The following is a 9,182-nucleotide window of genomic DNA, read 5'->3' as shown; positions in this document are numbered from 1 at the left end:
AGAACCTTTCACCCACATTTGTGAGTGGAAGAGATGCTCCCCCTCCTCTGGATCTTTGGGCTCAATCTTCTAGACCTTAGTGATGGTAATGATGGCATTGGGCTCTATGTCAATAATCTACTTCCACTTGTCATTTCCATTATTGGTTTCTGGCTCAAAGTCAGAACATGTATCATACTTTGAAGTTTTTAACTGGGCCACTAGTGACTGCTTGGTGCAACACTCATTTGTGTTGTGGGTGGGGCTCTTATGGAACTCACATCACTTTCCTATGTCCTTCTTCATCTTCATGGTGCTATTATTTACTTATGGTTTAAATGAGATGTCCTAGGCCACTCTACCTTGGCTTTGTCCTTTGTTTTGTGGTTTGGGGGTGCCTTTTCCCTGCTTAAGATTTGTAGATCCAAAGTCTCACTTTTTCTACTTAAATTTCTACTCAGTCCTAACATCATATCGGTATGTTGCACCAAGCGAGGAGATGTCCTGAAACTCCATTTTTTCCTAGACAATTTTTTTCAAAAACCATAGTACTTGAGTACCAGATGCCACTTAGAATCCTTCATACCCAAATTTGTGGGCAAAGTATGGAAAATATTTGTGAACTTTGGGATGTCTTGATCCCTTTACTATCATAGATTGGTCCATTTTCTATGCTTATCTTGATAGATCTTGAAAAGGTAATATTGTTCCTTGACATCATCTCAAAAATAATTCCAAGAGGTTTCAGCTAAAAATAGTTAGGGTTCCTCCTCATCCCTCTGCTTACAGTAAGTTTCCCACCAATCCTTGACATGGGGGTGGTTTTGAGGAGTGTAAAAGTAATATTTTCACTGTCAAAAAGATTATGGATTGAAAAATATCCTTCCGGTAGATTTAAACATCTATCTAGGGCATTTTCATCTATCTGGCCTTCATATATAGAAATACCAAAGTTAACTTGTACCTTTAAGGGGACGAAACCTATGAAGTGATTGTTGGATGAGGATGCTTCACCCAATAATACATGCTGAGGGATCTGGGAAAATATATCCATCATCTCATTTTGATGTTGCTCGAGGGCCTCCTCAAGCAAAATTTTGAAAATGTCTCTTGCTTCATTGTATTTTTTCTTCTCCAATGGGAGGCCATCATGGTTAGTGAAGTAGGTCTTACAAGGGTTCAAACTTTTCAAGTCCCAACTCCTTATACCCAGACCTTGTTGGGGACATGCACAAAAAAACTGAGAAATAGCAAACCGCTCTGATACAGTTGATCCTGATTTATGAAGGAACATAAAGAAATACAAATTTACACAAGAACAAAGAGATACATGAAAACATAACTTCAATTAATAAATAGCAAGTGCTGAAAATTGTTTACATACATTAGAGAAAAAATCTAGCTTGAGTGATCATAGCTTATCTATGAGAAGAGATGTGACAACTACATGCCTTCTAAAGTATGTTACAATGAGGCTTGGAGGCATTTTTATCACCAACAAACAATTGAAAACCCTAGACAACTACAAACCTAACACTAGGAGATGAAGTGTGAAAGGCTTGTGGGCCCCGTTGGGGTTAGTTGGAACATCAACTTTCCAGGGTTGTAACTTTGGCATATGATCTTTGTTTTGTGCACACAAAACCTCTTTAGAAATATATATCCGAGGAAATAATTTATAGTACAAAAGGGGGCTATTTGCTTCCCATTTTCTAGTTTCTCAAGAAAACGCCATTTAAGGCCTTAAAACAACATTAAAAGTTTAGGACCCGAAAAACTGCCAAAAATAGAAAATTGTTGAAATAGGAAACTGTGTTGGAAATTAGGAAACTAAAAGGATTCATTATTGGGGGTAAAAATGGAATAGGCAGGTGGCCACCAATATCCACCTAGATTAGTGGATATGTTAGAGCAAGACCAAGAAAGAAATGCTCGAACAATGGGAATGAGGTAAACTCATGATTAACAATCTGCAAAACAAGAAACAAGAATGCAATAGAAAAAAATAATAAGAAACATGCCACAAGAAGGATTAGTGAGTTAATACCATCTCAGATATACATGAATAGGAAAGTGATAGAGGTTAATTGCAAATAAATTTACAATGATTTACTGGCATAGTGTGGAATAAGAAAGTAAGGATTCAAAGTAGACATGCAAGCTGCAAGGCATGAACAAGTTCATTAACATATCACCCACATGAAAACACACATACAAACATGATGAAAATACCAGAAACCTGGTACAACCATAGTGAAGAAGCATCGAAATCAATAGCAAAAGAGGAGGACCCCTTATTAATGTTGTTGCAAATACAAGTACATATTCAATAAATCCATCAAGGCCCAATAGTGGAACATGGGTTTTTCATACCATCACACAAAGCAAAACCCTAGATTCACCACAATGCACCCTACTAGCTGTTAAGAGTTGAATGCCTCTAGCTCCTTAAGTAGAGAAAAAGTACATAAATATAACCTAGCTCAAGTGCTAAAATTCCCTATAGATGAGGCATTAGGGTATATTTATAGAAGTGAGGTGATTTCTCACCTACCATGACCTTTCACCTGCCCTCATGACTCTTGAACTTCGTCGTGACTCTCTCTCATGTCTAATGACTATTACATGTTGAAATCAATCCTATCATAGTTTTTGGCATTATGATGAGAAATATTTATATTATGTCGAAAAAAGAGTTATGAGGAGAATACAGAGGGTTCTTGGAAACCCTATAGTACTTGTTGCTAAGGTTGTTTCTAGGTCACGAGATAAGGTTGCATTGTTCACTTGTTGTATCGAATGACTATTTTCCTTCTACCACACCTCATTGCATCCAACCAACTTTTTATGTTGTTCCTTTAGTATTGATAATTAGTTCTAAAATCCGATATGGATCTAGCTTGTCTACTCATTAAAACCCTAGTTTCATAGCCTCTGTGAGTAGCCCTAGCTTCCTCCACATAGGTCACCATTCTCATTCCCTTTGTTCTACCTACAAGAAAACTGCATCGATCAAATACATTTGAAGTCAAAGAATAATATTATAAATCTAATAAATTGAATAAATGTTAGATATTAATTTGGACCCTTGTACATTCCTTTTATGCACTACAATATCATCAAGGTTTGTATAGTCTGTGCAAGATTATTCTAAGCTTCCTTAACCATGTTTGTGGAAGAAATTCCTTCCCAAAAATCATGTCCTTATTTCAGAAAAGCACAGGTAAGATCTTTGATATGATCCTCATTGCATTTTTTCCATCATAGTTGCGAATTTTCCTAAAATTTTCTCATAAACATATATTTCAATTATCTTGATATCTTACAATTGATATTTCTATCATCAAACATGGAAGCCTCCACTATTTCATTACATGAAGTAGAAGGTATATTGGCATCTTTTCAATTTTCATAGTTGGAGCATTTTTATCTCACCAACTGTAACTTTTATAACCCTTCTCATCAATATCATGAAGAATTAATATTAGGACAAACTGATCTACTTGTGATGCACAACCAAATCATATTTGGAATAGTTTGGATTTCCATATGTACACTATGAAGCTCTGTTGTTTAAGTTCTCATATCCACTTTTAGAAGTACCTTCATTCCAAACTCCCCTATAAACATTTGGATAAAAACCTAGCATGGTCTTTTCAACATTTAAAAATGATTTCCATCAAATTCACGATGATCATATCTAATGCTCTCCTGTTCACCATTGTTCTAGAATTTCGAACATTAGCTTGCATTTGGACCTCATCCATGAGTGAAGATTTTTTTTTCTAGTGAGATGGCTATAGAGCCCTTTCTTCATTACCCATAAAATTTTAGGTTTGAATGGATTGTATTGAGCACAAGTAGTTGCGATGTCATCAATTAAATCGTGTGTCACAATTTCTGGAGTGGTCGCATGTTAAACCCTTAGCATAGGTCACACATTCGGGGCATGGTGCAAGTCGTAACTTTGGATTACATGGATACTAAGGGTTGCGGATGTGACTTGCGACCTAAAGAGCTAAGTGAAAGACCTAGTCAGAGGTAACATCCGTCGTTTGCAGTTAGAGAGAGAAGGAATGAGACCAACAAGTAGGATTACGACTAGTGAATTCAATTTTTTTAAGAGAAAGGTGTATCACTCTACTTGTTTATGGTTTTCAATATATGCTACAGAAGAAAATTCTTAATCTAATTTGGGTCATAAGAATCATTTCATGATTTATATGGCAAGTCACCAAAACTAGTTACTATACAAACTACTTATGGACTAAAATGAAAGGAACACGTAGGAGCTTTGAGAGGGATTCATTAAAGGGGATGTAACTTTAGTTCTACCAGCACATTGCATGTTTTATGCCATATAAGATAAATTACTTCCCTTTAAATGAATGTATGCCACCTTCAAGACCTTAAAATCACACCTATTGAAGAAATGCATAAACGATTTAATAAATCCACCTCTAGATGATTAGATATAGTGATTAGATAATTTCGAAAGTGATCCAGTGTCAACTAAGATTTCATGTGAAATCATAGGCATTGAACCCTGTAGTTGAAAGGAAATTGGTGTCACTCTGAGAGCATCATTCAACTGATTAGGTTAGAGATCAACGTTTTTTAGCCAAGCGAAAAATAATAGGAAGAGTAGTGTGCTGGAGGAGAATAAGAATGCAAGGTTGAGGCCGATGAAATTGATGAAACCTGGAAAGTGTGTCAAGAGAAACAATGATTGAGAATTACTTCCAAGGGGGTTATAACTTGGAGTCATGTTGCAACTTGTTAAGTCAAAAATTCCACACAAAAATCATAGAGTCAAGGGCAATGGGTATCACTGTGAAATGTGTTGGTGAATTGTGACTGAGGCAAGTCACATTTCCCATTATGAATTCCACATAATTTGATTTATTCATGTTGATTTGGTTGTCATCAATTTTAGTTGTGATTTCATTTTGGTAAATAAATTCAGGAGCAAGATATCCATGAGTACAAACCATTGTTTTCCTCTCATGTATGTCGTCCCATGGTACAAACATGGATAGGCCCACACCTACTATGTGTGCCCCGAAATCTTCATCTAAGAGGAAATTGTTGGCCTGAATATCTATGTGCTCTACATGATGTTTTACTTTTCATGTAGAAACACAATACCTTGGGAAAGTGTGGTCACAATTCATATTCTTATCCTCCTATCCAAACTCCTACCTCCTTTCGGAAGATGATGTAACCATCCATCCAAAGGACCATTGGCTACAAGTTCATAAATAATATCACTAACCATGTCCATATAAAAATGCTTTAACAACCACAATATTGGGATGATTAAGCCATGTGATCCTTCTAACTTCATAATAGAACCTTTCTTACTCTGTAAACTAGATTTTGTAGCTTCTTAATAGCTACTAGTGAACCGCCTGGCAAGACACTCCTATGTGTTCCTCCCTTATTTGTATCTCCTAGGAGGTGATTTCATTCACTAAAATTTTTAGTGTTAATTCTCAATTCATCATTACGCTACACCCTCCATGAAGGAGGAACAAGAGAAACAAAAGAAGGGTTGGATATTTTCCTAGATCTCTTATGCCTTTTTCTTTGCCTATATGCTAGAAACCAAATGACCACAACAAGTGTAGTAGAAAGGATCATTCCACATACAACCACAAGGATTACAATTTACTCTTTATGACAAGGTCCATGATCACATTTATTTTATTTTCTTATCATGCATACAAAGGCATGGGAGTTATTGTATCTATCCCCCACTAGAGTGACTTGCCCATTGGTCACTAAAGTGCAAAAGTTAGTCAAATTTGTGTTGAGGCAAGAAGAACTTGAAAAGTTGAGAGGAGGTGGTGCCCTAAGAAAACATATTTTTTCCAAAGGGTTCAATGATCACTCAATTCCCAAATAAAACCTTTCTAAGAGTTAACACCATGCCCTCCAGCCCAACACCCATTTTCTACAAAAATCTTGTACATATTTTAGCTATTGCACATATGTTAATTCAATGAGATGATTATCGTGGCTCCAATAGACTACCTCTAAATTGTCCCATGAACATGCATTTGAGATGATAAGGAAACACTTTTTTCCTGTTTGGTGGGTTGTTCCATCCTGTTGGGAAAAGTCCTTTTTTGAATAGTAAGTTGCGCCCTATAATATTCCAATAATATTTCTAGGTCCAATTATGTTTCGCGGTTTTTAATTCAAGCACATGTCGCATTCTCTGAGTCATTATTTATTATCACATTGTCACTAAAGTTTTCATTTATGACCTGTGACTTAGAAGGATAGGAAAGCTAGTGTGATCACAGGTTGCATTTTTAGGTTGCAATCTGAGAGCGCATAAGTGTGACTTGCAAGTAGGAATGCGACTAGAAACTTCAATTAACTCAAGAGAAAGGTTTGTTTCTAATGGCATAACATTCACTAGTAAAAAAGGCATCATATTTCTTGGTCCATCTTGGATGTAGGTGATGGTGTCCGATTCAAAAGTAGTTTTTTACCAAAAAATTGTTGAAACTAGTGATCCTCATCACAAATTGATCTTATTTATTGTTAGAAAGAGGTAATATTATGGAGGTTGTGTCAGCTAGGGAAGACTATTACAACAATTTGATGATTTTCTAGATGACATAGAGAATGAAAGAAATCAATTTCATTCCATGTATGGATAGAAGACTTCCTCAAGAAAGGCACTCCTCATTATGAGTGAAAGGATGCACAAAAATATGGCTTGGTTTAGTTTCTACTTCCACAAGTGTCGCCTTCCTAACATGAGTACTTTATGAGAATGAACATCTATAAACTTTCTCTCCCCAAACTAGTCATATAAATAAAGAATTCATGGAGAATTCCATTAGGGGTGGATAAAAGTGACTAGGGTTTTGGGGTAGTAAAACTTGGAATCTTAATGGATCCCTCTCTATTTATTGAAACCACTTTGAAATTGAGTTTTGTATGCATTCCAAGGGAATGTTTAGAAGTCCATAATCTTAAATGATAAAATTTTAAATCCAAAATGGACTGCAAGCATGAGATTGAAAATGAGATGTTGCCAAACTGTATGAGGCGCTTTCAGTTGATTTTGCAGCTTCAAGTGACATGGATATTTTAAATAAATTTTTTGAATATGTGATCAAACCTTCGCTCAAACCCTAATGAAATCATAATAAAACAATCCAACATGAACCTAGGAAGATAAATACCACGCACATCATGAGAGGATTAGTTCCCTACCATAGGAGCCCTGAAAAGTAGAGGGGGCGCCCAAAATTTGGTGTTAGGCCAAAAGTTTGGGTGGGTGTTGTGATGAGCCTCATCATTAGGTAACTATATGGACCTTAATTCACCTCCTAGCTTAGTCAAATCAACTCTTCTCACAATTTATTACATGTTTTTATTATATTTTGTTTAATGAGATGAGTCAAAGTGAGATATTATGCCTAGTGGACTAATGTGCATTGAATGCAGATTTGTGAGAGAAAATCAGGGAGTTTTGGCAAGATTAAAGGCTAAAACTTGAATGGGACAAGGAAGAGAGATTTTAAGAGCTAAATCCTCGTCATTTACTCCTCCCTCATTCGAATATTCCTCCATCAATCACACTAGCTCAGAGTATAAGTAGCCAATTCATGAAGATCAAAAGGCAGTCGAGCAAGTGATAGTCAAAGAGTTAGTTCATCTCGAGTTTAGGAGCAAAGCCTCCCTATATTTAAGGAATTCATTGGAGACTTCAGTTTTATAAATAAAGAGGCCTAGAGCCTCATTAGGATTCGAATTTTTGCTGTAAAAACACTAGTTATTTTTGAGCTCCATAATTGTGGAAGACATTGCTATGTAATTTTTTGTTTTGATAATGAGAATGAGCTTCTTCTTGATCCAGCACTGAGTTAACTCAAAGGCTGAAGCTCTTGTGTTAGGGCCCAAGCCTAGCAGAAAATGTTCCTCATCTTGTATCTGTATGCTTAGATTAATTTCATAGATTCATGGTTAAATTGTCCTTAGAAGTATTTCATTGCAAGTAGTGTAGATTTGATTAGTTTGTTTATTAGTTTGCTTCCATTTGTGCTTTAGCTCAGCAATAGGTTAGAGGGGAAAAAATGAGCATCAAAAAGCTGTTAGTAGGTGTCTTTGCCTCACCTCTTCCTTCAGGGATCATGATTTTGAGGAAAGGACCCCCATGCAGCCCCAAAAAGATAGAATTCTACTTTCTCATAGAATTTAGAGTTTATTGTACTTGAACTATCATTTGATCAGTGTGCAAGTGTAAGATTTAATTATAATTTCTTCCATATTCAGTCTTACAATAGATCTCATCAATGATTTCATTTTATTCTGCAAATTTGCCTCATGCATGAAGTAGACAACTAGATCATTAAACTCTATTTTTCTAGCTTATTGAAATTCTTTTTATTTACATGATTTTTGGGCAAATATTAATGTTTGATGTAGTGTAGGTGTTTTTGAAGCAAAGAGAGATCTCATAGTCAACAACCTCCTCCCAACTTCATCCATCCATGATCATTCCTCGCTTTCACTAATACCCTCACCAATTTCATCATTTTTCAAGGAAAATTCTCCAAGCATGTTGAGCAAATCCAACCATCTCCCAACCTTAGATTTGAGTTTTGAGTGATCCTAGGCATTTTCTCACTCCATTCCATCCACCAACCACCTTCCCTAAGCCTTCTATCACCTTCAACACCCATCGTTTTGCGCTTGGTTGTATCCTGTAGAAATACAGGGAATCCTATAAGTTTTCCTGTAGTGGTTTGTTTTGAGGCCAAATTGAGGGAAAACGTATAGAAATGCACACAAGGTCACCTAAGGGTATCCCAAACCTTCGAACCATCCACCAACATCCCTAAGACACCTGCCACATCACCAAAAGAGATTAGATTTCACACTTCTCAATAAAAAGGGAAAAAGACAAAAAGAAAAAAAAGATTTGTTGTAGCCATTTACATGCATAGTAGTAGAATGTTGATGCTTTGAATTTACATTCTTAAAATAGTTGAATTTCATACATGTTAGTCTAGCATTAGACCGACTTTCTCTTAGAGTAGATTTCCCTTTCCCTCATCAGTAATCAAGCTTCTTTTAAATCCATAGAAGTCTGGCTTGACAAACCCTAGTGGTCTCTCACCAACTGAATAGTGACAAAAGGCAGAACCATCACTTTTAATTCTGTATACAACACTGTC

The 9,182-nt window shown here is 36.1% G+C and overlaps 1 pseudogene; it reads right to left on the bottom strand.

Moving 5' to 3' along the window:
* Positions 1–4,763: 4,763 nt before the first annotated feature.
* LOC149176094 (C-type lectin receptor-like tyrosine-protein kinase At1g52310 pseudogene) lies at positions 4,764–6,397 on the bottom strand (annotated as a pseudogene).
* Positions 6,398–9,182: the final 2,785 nt, after the last annotated feature.

This window comes from Pinus tabuliformis, chromosome 4_1 (genome assembly GCF_031772625.1).
Source record: "Pinus tabuliformis cultivar Carrire ecotype Pingquan chromosome 4_1, CPIR1, whole genome shotgun sequence".
Classification (NCBI taxonomy): Eukaryota; Viridiplantae; Streptophyta; class Pinopsida; order Pinales; family Pinaceae; genus Pinus; species Pinus tabuliformis.
The sequence above is the reverse complement of the archived record's forward strand: the minus strand, read 5'-3'. Positions and strand labels throughout refer to the sequence as shown.